Source organism: Canis aureus, chromosome 4 (assembly GCF_053574225.1).
Source record: "Canis aureus isolate CA01 chromosome 4, VMU_Caureus_v.1.0, whole genome shotgun sequence".
Lineage (NCBI taxonomy): Eukaryota > Metazoa > Chordata > Mammalia > Carnivora > Canidae > Canis > Canis aureus.
In genome coordinates this window covers 58867753-58886760 of record NC_135614.1, presented here as the reverse complement: position 1 = coordinate 58886760, position 19008 = coordinate 58867753, and the positions used below count along the sequence as shown (strand labels likewise).

Sequence of the window (19008 nt, the reverse complement as noted above, 5' to 3'; positions counted from 1 at the left end):
GATTTATTTCTGGCTTCTTGATTCTGTTTAATTGGTCTATTTGTTTGTTCTGTACCACTATCACACTGTTTTGTTGATAAAACAAACCAAAAAAATGGCAAGCCATTCTATACTGAGGAGTTTGAATTTAATCTCCGAGAGCAGTGGGGAACTACTGAAAGATATTAACAGTGACATGATTATATTTGAACTTTAGAAAGATTGTTCTGATAGCACAATGGGGAGTTGAGTGGAACAGAGTAAGACCAGAGCTTGGGGGTATGTTAAAATTACTGTTGCAGTTACCCAAGTGATAAGCGACAGTGAAGCATACAGTAGTAGGGGCCATGGGACTAGGGGATGAAATACCAAGGAAGTGAAATTATAGGATTAATTATTGCTTGGACGTATGCAGTAAGTGAGGAAAGAAGGTCAAGAATACCATTTAGATATCTCTTAATGAGATGACTACTCCAGGAAAGATACCCAGAAAATTAAACTCAAAGGAAGGAATGATTAGCAGAATAAAACAGTACTAAGAAATATGACGATTTTGACTAAAAAACTGGGGAGGACTTCATGGAAGAAGTGGTATTTGACATAAGCCTCGAAAGATGGGTAAGTTTTTAAAGGAGAGTCAGCTGTGCTCTTTCTCAGGAGGATGACGGTTCTAGAAAATGTGTGGAAAAGAGTAAGGTATCTAAGAGAGTCATTTCATAGGTAGGTAAGTGTTTGTAGTCCAGTGTTATTGGCACCCATCTTTTTTTTTTTTTAAAGATTTTATTAATTTATTTGACAGAGACACAGAGAGAGAGAGAGCCAGAGAGCACAGTGAGGGGAATGGCAGAGGGAGAGGGAGAAGCAGACTCCCCACTGAGCAGAGAGCCTGGTGCGATGCAGGGCTTGATTTCAGGCCTCTAGGACCATGGCCTGAGCCAAAGGCAGATGCTCAACCACTGAGCCACCTAGGCGCCCTGCCACCCATCTTCTTATTTGACTCTGACGATGTTCACATGATAAAGGTATGGTAAGTAAAATGATCTCCTTTTCAGAGGTAAGATGCCAACTCATGGATAAAATAGTGCTTCCAAGCTACCCTCTTTGTAAGGAGAAGAACCATGACTTGAACCCACATGGTACTGAGTACAAGGCAACATGAAGCTGGATCCAAATGGAAAGCCAATCAGTTGCTGCTCACCTATCAGAAGGACCTGAACAGAAATAGCTCTCAAGGAAGAAATATTTTAGCAATAGAATCCAGTCATACTTGAGCTGTGTATCCTGGAAGAAGAAACTCTGAAATTGGGAGATCTGAGTGCGAGTTTCAGAGGAAACTTCAAGGACCCTGTGAATCAAACAAAACCACTGAAGGGCTTGAGTGGCCTTCATTCTTTTCTCCTGGGAAGCAGTAGCTTGCATATTGGCCATTTGGAAAGATATGCCATGAATCCAGGTATTATAATTGTTGTTATCATTGGTTATAGTACAATATGACTTTATGTTGTTGCCAAAATTATTCTACCTTTGCTATTGGGAACTTTTCAAGTTGTTTTCTGTGTTCTTTTGGCCTACCTTCATCATCATGGGTATTCATTTATTTTTTTAGTACTTTCTTACTTTTTTGGCACTACAAGATGTTTCAGGCTCATCTTATAGATTTCCTGTCCCTAGAATTAGTCATTTTTACAAGGAAACTTTTTTTCTGTTTTGTTTGTTGTTTTGGTTGGTTTGTTTTTGGGTTTTTGTTTGTTTTTGCTGAATGATATTAGAAACCTGAGTTTCTAATCTGAGCGCTGGTGTGCTTTTTGCAGCCAGGGTGCCATTGCTTCCAGGCACTCTCAGCTGACAAAGCAAGGAAATACATGTGTGCATACCAATTGGTATCTATCTATCTATCTATCTATCTATCTATCTATCTATCTAATCATCTATCATCTATCTATCTATCATATATCTAGCTAACATCTCTATGAATACTTCTATATTTGACCATCTCTATCTATATTAAACTGAATTAAAGGCTCATACTGATGTCTTTAATGCTAAACCACTACCACATGGATTATTTTATTCTCCTCCCCTTGATTATGCATAATTTCTGATTTCAACCATGAAAAACCTGGCTCTCACCATCTGTCACTCAGTTAGTTATTTAATTGTTCAAATCCAGTATATATGCTTAATGGTTTCAGAGTTGACCTGTATCCCCATGGGGGGGGATTATCAAGTAGAGGACAGTGCTTATGTATACAGTTCCTTTTGCCTTTGCTCTTATAGAGTCCATCAATTTCTAGGTAGGTTTATCCTATCCTCATACATTGTACCACAGTTAGATTCTGTGGCCACATTATGCATTCCATCCTGAGATTCCTGATCCTAAACCATGTTTTAAATTTGCATATGTTAGTTTCATTCTGTGTCCTATAAAGTTTTATAGGTTTTGACAAATGCATAATATCACATATCCACCAGTACAGTGTAATACATAATAATTTCACTGACCTAAAAAAAATCCTTCTCCCCAAACTTCAGGAAAGAAACAATTTATGTGTTTACCAACTCTGATTTTGCCTTCCATAATGTAATATATATTGGAGTCTCTTGGACCATCCCCAGGTTTGATGATTCACTAGGAAGACTCATGGGACTTAGCAAATAGTATTCTCAGCTAAGATTTATTACAAAATACAAAATAAAAGCAGCAAAAGGAAAAGGCACATGGGGGCAAAGTCAGGATAAAAGGCACAAACCTCCAAGAGTTCTCTCCCAAAGGAGTCACACAGGGTGTGCTTAATTCCCTCAGCAATGAGTTATGATGATGTGTATAAAATGTTACCCACCAAGGAAACTAACTGATGACTCAGTGCCCAGAGTTTTTATGAGAGGTTTGTTGTATAGGTACACTCTGTATAGCATGTACCAAAATCCTGGATGCGTGGAAGAAAAAATGTCCAACTCACACCATATTGTTTGCACAGGAAGTTTAGACACAGTGATCACTCTTATGAATTCTTGGAATGGTGGGAACCCCCTTTGAAATCCAAGTCCTGAAACACCAGCCAAGCAGCAACCTTGTAAGCCACGTCTTTCTAAGGAGAGCAGTCTCAGGCCTTCTTTATTAACTCTTTTATGTACATCATGTGAATGAGGTTATATAATATATAGTCTTTTTAGACTGACTTCTCTCACTTAACAATATGCATTTAAAATTCCTTCATGTCTTCACATGGATTGATAGCTTATACCTTTTTATCACTGAATAGTGAGTGTTCATTGTTTGGACATACCACAATTTGCTTACTCATTCACCTATCGAAGGATATTTTGGCAGCTTCTAGCTTTTAGAGATTATTAACAAAGCTGCTCAACATTTGTGTGCAAGTTTTTATATGGACCTGAGTTTTCTAACCAGTTGTGTACCTAGGAGCATGATTGCTTGATTGTGTGGTAAGACTATGTTTAATGTTACAAAAAAACTACCACACTGTTTTCTGGAGTAATTGTAGCATTTTGCTTGTTTTTTTTTTTTTTTTTTTTTTTTTTTTTTTTTTTTTTTACCAGCAATCAGTGAGAGTTTCCACTGCTTTTCATCTTTGCTAGCAATTGATATTGTGTATTTAAAATGTTCTATTTTAGCCATTTTATTTTATTTTAAAATATTTATTTATTTATGATAGACACAGAGAGAGAGAGGAGAGAGAGAGAGAGAGAGAGAGAGAGAGAGAGGCAGAGACACAGGCAGAGGGAGAAGCAGACTCCATGCCGGGAGCCCGATGCGGGACTCGATCCCAGAACTCCAGGATTGCACCCTGGGCCAAAGGCAGGTGCCAAACCGCTGAGCCACCCAGGGATCCCCCTATTTTAGCCATTTTAATGGTGTGTGGTAGTAGCTCCTTGTTTTAATTTCCACTTCCTTAATGAAAGTGATGTTAGACATCTTTTTTTGCCATTCTATACGTTCTTTGGTGAAGTAGGTATAGAACATTCTGCTCGTTTTTAAATTAGGTTTTTTATTTTTTTACTTGTTGAGTTTAAAAATTTTTGCATGTTTTGGATACAAGTCCTTTACAAATATAACATACTCTCCTAGTTTGTGGCTTTTCTTCCCATTATCTTAACAATGGCTTTCATGGACTGAAAGGTTTTAATTAAAAAAAAAAAAAAAATTCAACCTAACAATTTTTCTCTCTTCTAGGTCATACTCTTGGTGTTGTGTCTAAAAACTCATCACCAGACTTAAATTCCCTATATTTTATTCTAGATGTTTTATAGTTTTTCTTTTACATTTTTATGATCCATTTTGAGTTAATTCTTGTGTAAGGTATAAAATTGTAAGGTCTGTGTGTAGGTTTGTTGTTGCTGTTGTTGTTGTTGTTGTTTTGCATATAGGTTTCCAGTTGTTCCAGCATCATTTGTTGAAAATAATATTCTTTCTCCATTGAATTGCCTTTGTGCCTTTGTCAAAAATCAGTTGACAATATTTGAGTTTATTTCTAAACACCCTGTTCTGTTCCATTAATATGTGTTTCTATTCTTTCACAAATAGCATGCCTTCTTCATTACTATAGTTTATAATAAAGCTTGAAATAAGGTAGTATGTCTTGAAGACATTCTTCATGTATTGGCTACTCTAGATCTAGATCTGTTACTTGTCCATGTAAACTTTAGAATTTGTTGATATCTAAAAAATAGCTTCCATAAGTATATTTTTTATTACAAGGCTTTGCAGAACCCTAAGTATACTAAAGTGCATTCTGAATATCTAAGAAGGATATATACTTTGCAGCATTTCCCAAACTTATTTGACTTCAGTATTCTTTTTTTTCTAGACTTACATTGCATGACATCAATGGTAATTCCCTTCTTTTGACAAAAGGAAACAGTAAAGATCACAGAGGAGGAAATGTCTTGCTCTAGACTAGATTAATAATTTAATAGGATCAAGTCCTGGACTAGAAACCTATTCTTTTTAATTTTGTGGATATAATTTATTTTGGTCACATCTATACATGACATACATTTCTACCTTCAGATAATTTTGTAGTTATTATAAAAGCTCAGAGAAGCATAATATAGATATTTTTTATTTTGAAAGATTTCAATGCTTCATGCCAGATGAATGGATTTTCATTTAACTTACTCTCAAATAATAGTGAGTAAATGTGACTATGTATTATATATAATAATTTTTTCTTATTCAGATTATTTAAAATTGTACAATTTAATACTAGGGATAATAATAACATAAATCTTATTATCCCATGCTTTTAATGTTTATTGATACCTATCCAATAAACATGGTGGGATTGGGGGCACACTCATTGAAAACCATAAATGATAGTGGATTGAAGATACTAAAGTGGTTATGAAGCCCACCAATCTCCTTTATTTTTTCTTTTTAATAATAAATTTATTTTTTTATTGGTGTTCAATTTGCCAACATACAGAATAACACCCAGTGCTCATCCCACCAAGTGCCCCCCTCAGTGCCCGTCATCCATTCGCCCCCACCCCCCTCCTCCCCTTTCACCACCCCTAGTTTGTTTCCCAGAGTTAGGAGTCTTTATGTTCTGTCTCCCTTTCTGATATTTCCTACCCATTTCTTCTCCCTTCCCTTCTATTCCCTTTCACTATTATTTATATTCCCCAAATGAATGAGAACATACAATGTTTGTCCTTCTCCGATTGACTCATTTCACTTTTATTGGTTTTGAAATTCATTCCGTTGATACTTCTCACTCTCCTCAGGGTCATGGGTTTATGCTTTCTTCCTCTCTTTACTTAAATAGGGCTCTACTAATGAGTGATTCTGAAAGGCTTTCCCTAAGAGGGCTAAATTATTGGTTCCTCAGTTGAATATTGGTTTTCTTTCTAAGCTCCATCAACTTATTTAAGTACTTCTGAAGAGTCAGTGAAGGGATCCTCAAGGTCCATGGCCTGAGTGGTTTACAGAAATGACACAGTGTTTATCTCTTTAATACCTCAGCTCTTTGCTTGGTTTATATCTTGTTACATTATGTTTTCCGGGAAACTTCAGGGTGGTACCAATGGTTGGATCTGTTGGTGGACTTGTAGCTTTATTTATATAACTGGATTAACAGTACCTAATCATATTCTGAGCAAATGTTCTGTCATAAGTAGAATGGTAGCCTCAAAAAAAAGTTTGTCCAAGTCTAAACACTTGGTACCTGTGAATGTGAAAAAGGGTCTTTACAGATGTAATTAAGTTAAGGAGCTTAAAATGGGATCATCCTGGATTATCCTGGTCGGCCCTAAATTCAATGGCAAGTGTCCTTATAAGAGATAGGAAAGGAGAAGGCACTGGAGGAAGAGGAGAAGTTCATGTGAAGATAAAGGCAGAGGTTCGAGTTATATGGCCACACGCCAACGAATGTCCGGCACCAAAAGAAGCTGGAAGAGACAAGGAAGGATCCTTTCCTGGAGGCTTAGAAGAGAGCCTGGCTCTGCCAGCACCTTGATTTTGGTCCCTGGCTTCTAGAACTGTGAGATAATAAATTTCTGTTTTTTTAACAATCTGTAGCAATTTGCAGCAGGAAATATACCTTCACAGGAAATATACCTTCTCTTCCAAAATTTCCAACTTAAGTTTTGAAACATTCAAGGCATCTTTCTGGTAGTTTAAGGTTTGTCAACCCAGAAGAATCACAAGGTGAGAGTCGAGCTCTGTGAGGGCAACAACATCTGCTCCTTGTCATGTCCACATGCCTGGGTAGCTCTTGATCATCTTGTCATCATAGGTGACAGCACCTTATCATCATAGGTGCAATATTATGATTTTTAGAAAAGATTTTATCTATTTATTCATGAAAGACACACACAGAGAGGCAGAGACACAAGATGAGGGAGGAGAAGCAGGCTCCATGCAGAGAGCCTGATGTGGGACTTGATCCTGGGACTCCGGGATCACTGCCTGAGCCAAAGGCAGACTCTCAACCATTGAGCCACCCAGGCATCCCCAATATTATGATTTCTAAGAAATATGTATTCGGTCAGGCAGATGATCAAAATGCTTGGTCTTTGTCTATGGTTTCTGGCTCACAGATCCTAAAACCCTTGGAATTTCCTGCAATAAGAATGGTGAGGTGCCCACAAGTCACCTAAAAGCCTTCAACTAACCTAAGGTTGGGGGTCTGGCTGATGGGAGAACCATCCTTGTGATTGAAGGGTTGGAACCTTCAGTCCTTTCACCCCTACCTTTGGGGAGTGGCGAGGGTCTGGAGATTGTTTTCAATTGCCAATGGCCAATGATTTAATCAACCATGCCTATGGTAATGAAGCCTGCATAAAGCCCAGAAAGGACAGGGTACAGAGAGCTTTGGGATTAGTGAATACATGGCAGTGCAGGGGAAAAATGCCTGGGGACAGCATGGACGCTCCCTACCCTTTCCTCACACTTTGCCTATGTGTCTCTTCCACCTAGCTGTTCCTGAGTTAAATCCTTTTGTAATAAATCGGCAATATAGTAGGGAAATGTTTCTCTGAGTCCTGCAAATTGCTTTAGCAAGTTAATTAAACCTGAGAAGGAAGTCTTGGGAATCTCTGATTTATAGCCAGTTAGAAGTACAGGAAACAACCTAGACTTGTGGTTGGCATCAAAAGTGTCTGTAGGAGGCACAGTCTTATGGAACTTAACCTATGAGATCTCATGCTATTTCCAGGTGGACTGAGTTGAATTATAAGACCTTGAAAATTGCTTGTTAGTGTGGGGAAACACCCCTTCCCAAAAAACAGACATGACTTACCTATGTTTTTAATCCACTTATTCATGTTGCTCAATTCTTAGGTTTGTTTGTTTATTTGTTTATTTTTACTTGATCATTTTGGCAATAGAGAGCAACTCTTGGATGATAAAATATTCATGTCCATAGGTGGTTGAAGACATGTTTTACTTGTGTATGTGAAATATATATATTATTTTACATATTCTCACCATTGAAAATTCTTGCTCCTAGTACTTTGGAAAGAGACTTAAGAGCACTCTGCTGATTTTGACTCTCAAAATCAGAGGCTGAAAACAAACTCTAACATTGTAAGAAAATCTTGTTTTTTTTTTAACTATGCTGTTGAAATACAAAAATAACATTAGATTTTACTCATTACTTTCTCTTCATTTTATTGTCATACTATTTCCTGCACTTTTGCAACAGCTGAGTAACTGTTTACCTTTTCCTAGTTTACTTTTAACAGTCTGTTCTACATATAAACAACTGAATCTTTGTAAATCTCAGCTTTGATAAAGTATTGCCACCCCTTAAATGCTTTACCCTGTTTTCAAATGTCTACAAAGGGAAGCCTAAACTGCTTAAACTGGCCCTAGCCAATCTTTTCAGCATTATTCCCACCTGCTTATTAGAGAGATCTTCCTGACCCTTAGACAATGCTTCTCAAAGTTTAATGCACCCGTGAGTCACTTGGGGGCTCTCGCTATACTGCAGATTCTGATTCAATAAGTTTGAGGTGGGGACCTGGGTTCCTGCCTTTGTAACAAGTTTTCAGGTGATGGTGATAAAGGTAGTTCAAGAACCCAGTCTGAGGAGCAAGACCCTGACAATACGCCCTTCTGCTATATGTACCCATCATACTTCATTGTTATATGTTTAGTAGCTGTCTTTCCTTTACTGGTGATTATGTCCCAGAGGACTATAGACCATATCAGACCTGCTAGTTTCACTGTTAAATCCCTTGGCACCTATCAGAATGAATCTGAGATTCTTAATACTCTGCTTTGGAAAGGATCTAATTTCCCCCTTTTCTTTAAACTGCAGGCAGTGAATTGAATCCAGAGAAGGAAAGTGACCTCTCCAGGATAATACTGTGAATTTAGTGGCAAAGCTGGGATGAGTAACTGGTCTCTGAAATAAATACCTACTGTGGCACAAAACTTCAAGTAAAGTTCTTAGGACAAGTAGCACATTATTCAGAACTTGCCCCCCAGGTATTGGATACTTAACATAGAACTCCCATTGCAAGCCCTTTGGCAAATTGCAAATGTCTGAGAGAAGACAAGAAATACCTCTGGGGCATTTCTCAGAGTCCATGGAGGCTCTGCAATTAGACTAACAGCTTATAGAATAAGTAGAGTGTAGCCAATTGAGAAGGATTGACCTAATTCTTCCTTTTTAATTACCTTAATTTTATGCATCAGGTAATTAATTGAATGACTTAGTGATTACAGATATTTTCTTTATCTCCAGCCAGGAATGAAAACAAGTTGCCTCAGAAACATAGGTGGGGGTAGGAAGAGCAATCAAGGTATTGGCTACTTGATGGGAGTCTGCATGGACCTATGCTGTAATAAAAAATCATTGTTGTCTCATATCTATCTGAGCAATGTACTTGTCTGCCTAGTAGGAGGAAAATGCAGGTAATGCCCCAAAATAGCTTGCAGGACTAGACTAGGGTTTCTCAACTTTAGGGCCAGATAAAGATAATTCTTTGTTTCCGGGAGCTATCCTGTCTGTAGGATGTTTAGTAGCATCCTTGACCTCTACCCCGTAGGTTCCAGTAGCCATTCTCCTCTGCACACACACACACACACACACACACACACACACACACCAAGTTTATGGTACAAGGAAAAATGTCTCCAAACATTGCCAATTGTCTCCTGGGGGAGAAAAGGAAACAAATCATCCCTGCTTGAGAACTGGACTAGACCATTGGTCAGGCTAAGTATGTCCACAGGACTGTGGGATATAGCTTCATGAGTTGTACAGTAACAATTCTACAGAGTGCTATTGTCATAGATTTCAATACTATTTCGGGGAAATTTTTTCAGATTTTGATAGTAATCTGCAACCTAAGATTTTGGCCTTTAATAATGAATCTTTATAGAATAAGAGCCTCCCACATTTGCAAAAGTTATCTGCCTATCAGAATATCTGGTGACTTTAGTGTCTTAAGAAGATGAGCCGTTAGTCACCTTGATCTCCACAAATGTTCATGTCTTGTGTCCTACCTCATCCTAGTCCTTGCGGTCATCAGTAACTGTATCACCTCATTTCAAGTATCTTTCTCTCTAATCACCAACCTTTGTGCCTCTGCATTATCATCTAGTTCTCCCAACAATATATAGACACCACCAGGTTTCCAGTTTGACATCACTGTTTTGCACTACTGACCATGCCCCTCTTACGCTATTTGTTTCTTTACCCAATTCAGACTTTCTTATTCATCATGGTCATCATTCCCCTGTGAAAACCATCAATAACCTTGCCTTACCAACCCCTACAATGTGTTTGCCTGGCTCAACCCAATGTAGATCGAATCTAATTATTTACCGTCTGTATCTGTATCTAAACAGATAAACATCTGCACCTAAATGGAAAAGACACATACAGTATAGTGACTAATCCATTGCAGTTTAAATTCAAGACCACAAACCTCAAAGGGGCAATCACACCGCCTAACATTCCCACCGTGATGACTGTTTTCTCCTAAGACAACTCTTTTATATTTCACTTCCTCAGATGTCTTACCACACCTGTGCTCTCACTCTTATCTGACAACTTTGCCTGAAAGATAGAAGCGGAGGGAACTCTCACATACATGTTATCAAATTTGGAACATAACTCTCTTTGGACCTCAATTCTCTATCTTCTATCCTTTCATTGCTTCTGTCAAGGGCTAGTCTCCTCCTGTGCTCTCTGTCCCAGCTCCTGTAACTTCCTCAAGCACATCCCTTTGGTAGTCCCCCATTCCTGCATCACAGTTTCTTCCTTTTTCCAAATCATTCCTATTGCATCATTGCATATAAATACATTGGTTTCTCACATTTTACATTACCCATTCATGATCCAAATTATATTTCTTCTACCACCATCTCTCTCTCTTTTTCAATAGTAATTCTTAAAAGTTTCATCTATATTCACTGGATCTGGGTTCTTATCTCCCACTACTTCTTCATACACTCCAATCTGGTTTTAACTGGCTTTTACTTCATGCACTCCAATGCTGGTTTTTATATTACTTTTAAAAACCATCCCTGTCCATAATCATCATGTTGCCAAAACTAATGGAAACTTCTCTGAACTTCTTACTCACCATTTACTGTAGCCAGTCTCTGTTTCATGAAACTCTTCTCTTGGTGTCTAGGATATCACCCTCTCATAATACTTTTCTTCTTCTTTATATATCCTCCTTTATTTTTATTTTTATTTTATTTTTGGTTTCAATTCTACTTTTAATTGTTAGAGTTCTCTACTGATTGGTCTGCCTACACATTCTCCTACAGTGATCTCATCCACCCCATGGCTTTAAATATCAAATGGATGAAGATGACTCCCAAATCTTTATCTGCATCCTGTATTCTTTTCTGTGGTCCAGATTTATATATCCATCTGACTCATTACTATTTATAATTGAATGTATGAAGGCATGTCAAATTAGCATTTTCAAAACAGTTTTTGAATTTTTCCTTCCTCTCTTTCCATGCTCCCCTCAAGACTTTCTCCGGTCACTAAATGGCACCTTCACCCACCCAAGCCCATTCAGAGCCCACTCAGAGAGCACTCTGGCCCCAACCCCAGGAGTCAACCTGGATATGTTCCTTATTTTCATTTCTGACTTATAGTACTTTTTCACGGTGTTTCATTCTATTTCTGAAAAAATATCTTGTCTGGTCAAAGAGAAATAGCACCAAAAACATAGTAAAGGTGGCAAGACACATTTTATTCAAGCTTTATTCAGTAGGTGACAGAGACTCTAGTATAAACTGAACTCAACTCCAATTAAGATGAAGGTAACAGGGGCACCTGGGTGGCTCAGTGGTCGAGTGTCTGCCTTTGGCTCAGGACGTGATCCCCAGGGTCCTGGGATGGAGTCCCATGTCAGCCTCCCTGCAGGGAGCCTGCTTCTCTCTCTGCCTATGTCTCTGCCTCTCTCTGTGTGTCTCTCATGAATAAATAAATAAAATCCTTAAAAAACAAATAAGACAAAGGTAACATTTTTAAAGGGAAGACAGAGAGGGAACAAGAAGGGACTAGGGGCTGCGGGAAATGGAAAACAACAGAGAGGAATAAGTGGAGAATTACCCAAAATGATTTGGCAGTGTGAATTGGAACAACGCACATTTTGTGGTTTGGCAGCATTGCCTTTTATTTTATTTTTTATTTTTATTTTTTTTTATTCAGCAAAGACTCAGCACTGGAGCTAGGGTCACCTTTAGAGACATGGCCCTAGTACAGGTAGAAGCCAGGCTTAAAGTGTGGTCAAGACTCTTAGCACACTGTTCAAGTCTTTTGTGCCATATGGCTGCTTACAGTTCACACCCTCTTGATTATTACCACCTTGTCAATCATTTATCATCTGGATTTTTGAAGGAGGCTCTTCAGCGGTCTCCTTGCATACATTCTTGCCCAGTGCCAATTAAATCATGTGTTCATTAGTCATTAAAGACATGCAAGTCAAAACCACAATGACATATCACCGCATACCCATTCCAGTGGCTATGAAAAAAACATACAATAATGAGTGTCAGTGAGGATGGAAAGATTGTAACCCACTGCTGGTGGGAACATAAAATGGTACAGTCACTTTGGAAAAGTTTGGAAGTTTCTTAAAACATTAAACATCGAGTCACCATATGACTGAGCAGTTCTATTCCTAGGTATCTACCCAAGAGAAATGAAAACATATGTCTACACAAAAAAATATATCAAATGTTATTATCTGACCATTGGAGATCAGCAGAGAGACTCTACTTCCTGTTCATTCAGAGACAGAATTACAAAGCAGCCACCATTCCTACCAACAATTGTTAGTTGTTGTTCCAGAGGGAAAACATTACTCTAGTAGATCTTACATCAGTAATTAAGTGACACACATTACCTCTGGTCCATAATTAATCACAAGTCTTCACCTAACATAAGAACAAGGAAGTGCAATCCTGGGAGGTGGAGAACCAGCAATGGTCAGCAAGCATACCAGTGACTCCATTGTCTGTGATCTTGGCTTGGTATGATTTTTCTTCATCTCTGTGCAGAGCTGGCTCCTTCTCATCCTTTTAGCTCTCAAGACTTCTCTGAGAGAACTGCTGTAAGAAGTTCATCCCAAGCAGTATCTCTCTACCTCTTGCACAATCCTTTTGAGCTCTTTATCCCATCCCCCTAATGTGTTATGACACCACTTGTTTTATGGTCTGAAATTGTTTAGTATATTTCTTTACCTATTTTACTATTGACTAACTCTTCCCACTACAACATAAACTTTTGGAGGCATAATTTGTATACTGTTTTATTCATTACTGAATTCCCAGCTTTCAGAACAATGCCTGGCAAGCTCATAAGAGAAAATTAATAAATATTCATTAAATGAATGAGCATGCTTTTTTTTTAACCTCCCTAGCATTTTCATGCTGTACTATCTTCTTCTTCTTCTTTCAAGCAAAATACTAGGCATTCTCTAATGTTTAGCTAAAGGTCATCTGCTCTGTAAAGCCTTCACCTAATCAGAGGTAATGTTTAACTTAACCACACTCTCAAAAAATTTTACTTATTAGTTTTTTTTTTTTAAATAGCAGATTCCCTTACTTACAGCTTTCAGCCTTTGCATGACTCCCCATTATTTCCTATTCCATACTTTGAATTAGATTTAAGAACCTTATTAAAGTGAAGTATTAGGTCTACAAGTAGTTTCCATTCCAGGGGCCAGCTCACTTAACAAATATTTATTGAATACCTATGTTCTAGGCAGTGTTCTAGGTGCTGAGGATAGAGTAGTAAGCAACAGAGAGTCCCTGCCCTCATGAGACTTATTTTCCACTGGGACAGACGGCCCAACCAACAAATAAAAACATGACATTATTAAGATGTGATAAGTATTTTGAAAAAAATTAGAATAAGAGAAATAGACAGCAAAGAGGGAATGTTGGTCACAGAAAGCTTTTTTGAATGGAGAACTGCATGAAGTGAATATGTAAGCCATCAAAACATCTGCGAGAAGGATACTATAGGCAGAGGGGACAGCAAGCTCAAAGGCCATGAGATAGAAGTGAGATAGAAGAAGACTATTATGACATCGGTGAAGTGGGATTGGGACCACATTTCTTGCAGAACTTTCTGTAGACTGAGGTAGTCATTTTGGGTTTTGCTCTAAGGGTGTTGAGATGTATTACTAGATTTTGAGCAGATCAAGACTTTTTAAAGCATCTAATCAACCATCACTCCATCTTCTTTGTAGAGAATAGTCTGTGAGGGAGGAAAGTGGAACCAAGAAAACTGGTTAAGAAGTTTTTGATAGGTCAAATGAAGGAGGATTGCTAAGATTAGAATGATAGTGAAATGTTTGGTAAGTGGCTGGAAGGTGAGTATAGCATCCAGGGAGCCAAGTGAAGAAAGTGTTTCAGTAAGGAGCAGGACCAAATAAATCAATGCTTTGGGGCAGTTAAGCAAAAAAGGTCTTAATAATTGACACACAGAGTCATTGGTGGGCTTCATAAATGTAGTTTCCCTGGAGTAGTGCAGACTAAATCCTGACCAGAGCAATTGCAAGAAAAGATGGAAGCTGAGAAGTGGAGGCAGAAAATATAGACTGTGATGGAATTTTACTATAAGAGGAGCAGATACATGGAGGGCAAGTATACACTTTGCATAAAAATGATTACTTTATGGATCAAAATTCAAAATGAACACTCAGAAGGAAAGAGAAGGGAATGAATTTATTTGTAATTATTGGTCATTCACTCTAATCTAAGGTAGAAACTTGAGGTCTTCCATTTAAGAAGACCTTCACTCTCTACTGTCTTCTCTCTCTGCTTCTTTAATTTCTCTCTGTTCCCAGGGAACAGAAAGACCTCCCCTATAAATCAGGGAGGAAGGAAAGAGACCCTAAGGACCAGGCAGTCCATGTTGCTAGCAATAAAGGTTCTAGAGGAAAGCATAAAGGGAAAATCTGTAGCTATGTTCTAGGCAAAGCTCTTGTGTCCCTTTTAGAATTGTTCCTTCTTATGCCTATCTTGTCTTGGCCATGATACTCTTTTCTTTTTGGATTTCTGCCCAGTGTTTTTGAATTTCACTTTCCAGAAAGCCAGTTATCCTGGCCAGAACTCTTAATTGAAGATAAAAAACAAAAAAGAAAGGAGGGGGGGAAGGCAGGGAGAAGGATGGAAGAGAGAGAGTAAGAGAGACAAAACAATAAAAAACAAATTTTAAAACCCAGCTCTAATTGATTTAGTTTAAAATGAGTCAATTCTTTTTGTTTTTTCCTCCAATATTTTTCCTTAGTAAAGAAATATGACCTTTAAAAAACAGTATCAGGTTATGGACCTAGGAGAAGATGCCCCTCACCCCCCACCCAAAATTCCTTTGACTGTTTTTAGTCTTTACCAGGGGTCAGCAAAAAATAACTTAGAGGCCACATCTGGCTTACTGTTTTTGTAAATAAAGTTTTATTGGACCACAGCTGTACTAATCTGTTTACACATTGTCAGTGGTTGCTGTAATGCTACAATGACACTGTTAGAGAGTTGTGAAAAAGAGTTAAACTATTTTTTTAGTTCAAGAACCTAAAATATTGGGCAGCCCCAGTGGTTTAGCAGTTTAGCGCCGCCTTCAGCCCAGGGCCTGATGCTGAAGACCCAGGAGTCTGAGTCCTGAGTCCCACATTGGGCTCCCTGGATGGAGTCTGCTTCTCCCTCTGCCTGTGTCTCTGCCTCTCTCTCTCTCTCTCTGTATCTCTCATGAATAAATAAATAAAATCTTTAATAAACCCCTAAAATATTTACTATGTGGCCTTTTTTTTCCCAGAAAAAGATTGCTCACCCCTTGGTCTGTACTAACATTTTCCAAAATGTGCCTTCAGTGACATTACCTCAGTGGGATACAGTGAACACACAGGCAGGGAACTCCAAATTAAAGAAGATTAAGGTAATTTCTTCACTGCAGGACTTTATAGAGCCTTTAATATTTCACTATGAATGTGAATATCTAAAAGGAGGATAAAATGTGCTTTGCAGGTTTGAGAATAAAATCTTAGAGAATTAAGATGGTATAATGGTTTTGATTTCTAAAAATGCCCAAATTCTGGCCCGAAAGACACCTCTTTTTTATATCTCTGGATAAGTTCTTGTATTTCTACAAGGAAATATTGGTGACTTCTTTGTAATATCTACAAAGAAAAATAGCTTCTCAAGTGCCCAATACCTCAATGCAGGGCCCTCCTGTAAAGGTCATGTTGAAACATACAATGTATATCTTAAGTTACACAAAGTGCTTCCTATCCTCCACCTGTTTTAAATCTTGGGATATTATTATCTCATGTCAGGCTCATAGATAAAGGGCATTGAAGGGAATTGATCAGGAGCATTATGGCAGGTCTGCAGATCATGACCAAACCTAGCTTATGTGCTTGGAGGAAGTGGAAAGTAGAGTATGATCACAGCCATGCCTACGCAGAAGCAGCAGTTTTTAAATGGAAACATAGGAAAAGGAGTAGAATCTTGTTTGTACGTTTATGCTTTCAAAACACAGTGTTTGTGTCTGATAATGACAATGGTCCAGTCAATATTCCATCTGAACCATCTGATATGTAACCTTTTGCTACATGCAACTCCTTCTTTGCTGATGGTGGGGACAATTGAAAATGCCCTGGCATAGTGAAATGATGCTGTAGTGTGTCCTTTCTCTATAATTTGCTGATTTTCCCCGACTTTTCTGACTTTCTTTTTTTTTTTTAATTTTATAGAATTAGTAGTGAGACCAATCTTCTAGGAAAGTTAGTCTGGGGGCACCTGGGTGGGTTAGTTGGTTAAGCATCTGCCTTCAGCTCAGGTCATGATCCCAGGGTACTGGCATCAAGTCCCACATTGGGCTCCCTGCTCAGTGGGTAGCCTGCTTGTCTCTCTGCCTCTGTCCCTCCCTCTGCTTGCACTCTTTCTCACTCTCTCAAATAAATAAATAAATAAATAAATAAATAAATAAATAAATAATCTTAATTAAAAAAAAAAAAGAAAGAAAGAAAGAAAGTTGGCCTGAGCCAGTGGTCCTCAGATTTCAGTAGGTTTAAGAATTCTTGGAGATTTTTAATAATAATTCATATTCCTGTATTCCACCTCCAAAGTTCTAGTTAAGCAGGTTCAGGAACTTTGTCTTAACAAACTCCCCGGGTAGGAGTTTTTTAAGACAAAGAAGGTAGTCTGCTGGTCGTATATATTTTTTTCCCAAGATTTTATTTAAATTCAAGTTAGTTAACATACAATGTAGTATTAATTTCAGAATAGAATTTAGTGATTCATCACTTACATATAACCCCAAGTTGTCATCCCAACAAATCCCTCCTTGATACCTATCACCCATTTAGCCCATCTCCCCACCCACCTCCCTTGGAGCAACCCTCAATTTGCTATGGTTAAAGAGTCTCTTATGGTTTGCCTCCCTCTCTGTTTTATTTTATTTTTCCTCCCATATTTTGAGGAACAACTGTCTTGACACTGGCTGGAGAAGCAAAAGAAATCTTTTTTTTTTAACTTTACTATTTTTAAGTGATTTTCCTAGAGTTTGCAATATAATTTACAACTAACTCAAGTACACTTTCACCCTTCTTTATCCCTAATAACCTTTCTTACTTTAAAGTTTGTTCTGCCTGAAATTAATACAGTAATTCTTGCTTTCTTTTGATTGGTATTAGCATGGTATATTTTTCTCCATTTACTTTTAATTTACATGTATCTTTACATTTAGCATGGGTTTCTTATAGACACATACAGTTGCATCATGTTTTTTGATCTACTCTGACAATCTCTGTCCTTTAATTGCATTTAGACTATCGACGTTTAATGTGATTATTGATACAGTTGGGTTAATATCTACCATATTCCTATTATTTTCTATTTCTTGTCCTTGTTCTTCCTGTTTTTGTCTTCCATTCTTTTTTTTTCCTTTTGTGATTTTAGTTGAGCATTTTATTTGATCCATTTTGTCTTTTTAAAAATAATATCAATTATATTTCTTTTTTACTTTTTTTTTTAGTGGGTGCAAAAGAACAGTCCTCAAGCTGACATGTAGTCCTGCCCAACTCAGCAGAAGAGGGTTGGAGTAAAACTCCAGACTGGTGGACTAAGTTTGAATTTTACTCCAAAATCAAATCTCTTCTTGGGAAACCTCTGAGACAGGTAGGCAGTCAGTCTAGATTTAGATTTCAAATTTGGGCAAACTGAACAGATATATGATTAATAGTTGGACCTAGGAAAATTTGAAAGTCTTAAAGACTATAGGGGTTCTCTATATGTTAGGAACAGTTGTGTCATTTTCGTAAAAACAGGAGTTTTTAGGGTCAGACCTTAGAAAGCCCAAAATTCAGTTCTCTGGGTCTTTGAATATACTTTCTGGAAAGTTATATTTATTTATTCATTAGAGACAGAGAGATTGAAAGGCAGAGACACAGGCAGAGGAGAAGCAGGCTCTATGCAGGGAGCCCCACGCAAGACCCGATCCCGAGACTCCAGGATCACACCCTGGGCTGCAGGCAGCACTAAACCATTGAGCCACCAGGGCTGCCCTACTTTCTGGAAAGTTATAGCATCTCCTTTTCTGGAAATTATTAAGAACATTATGAATAGTACAGACAACATGAGAGCTTGCTTGGTTTGCACACTATTTACAAGAGAAATGAAGATTTACTAGAACAACAAAAATGGAGCTGTCTGCAAAGATAATGTGCTGTCTAGGCAGGCAGCAAACTTATATAACTAAAATGTACAAGCGTAAGATATGTTGTCGAGGGATTTCAAATATCTCATCATTCTAGGGTTTTAAACTGTAAAGTTGTAACTTTTAAAGTCCTCGTTAGCTTTGGGATCCTGAGTCTTATGTATAATCATCGCATGCCATTTTTGTTGTTGTTGGAAAGCATGGAAATTTTATATTTTATTTCTGTAAAAATAATGTATGTGTCCACTTGGGGGTAGTAAAGTATTTTTTCAGTATCTCTAGGGAGTCTTCAGTATTTCCTCTGCAAATCCATTCGACCGTGAAAACAGTACCAACTAGATGTTGTTCTGTATCTTTTATTTTG

The 19008-nt window shown here is 37.9% G+C and overlaps 1 protein-coding gene across 6 annotated transcripts in view; it reads left to right on the top strand.

Annotated features, from left to right (window-relative positions):
• The window catches only part of LOC144312780 (uncharacterized), a 740032-nt gene that overhangs the window by 481039 nt on the left and 239985 nt on the right, over window positions 1-19008 (top strand). For 3 of the 6 annotated variants that reach the window (XR_013378373.1, XR_013378375.1, XR_013378374.1), the window contains 2 exons: window positions 1032-1432; window positions 17964-18106. The exons of the other annotated variants lie outside the window; for them this stretch is intronic. The gene's annotated coding sequence lies outside the window, so the exon portion shown is untranslated. The remainder of the gene's footprint in view (window positions 1-1031; window positions 1433-17963; window positions 18107-19008) is intronic. 6 annotated transcript variants of the gene reach the window in all.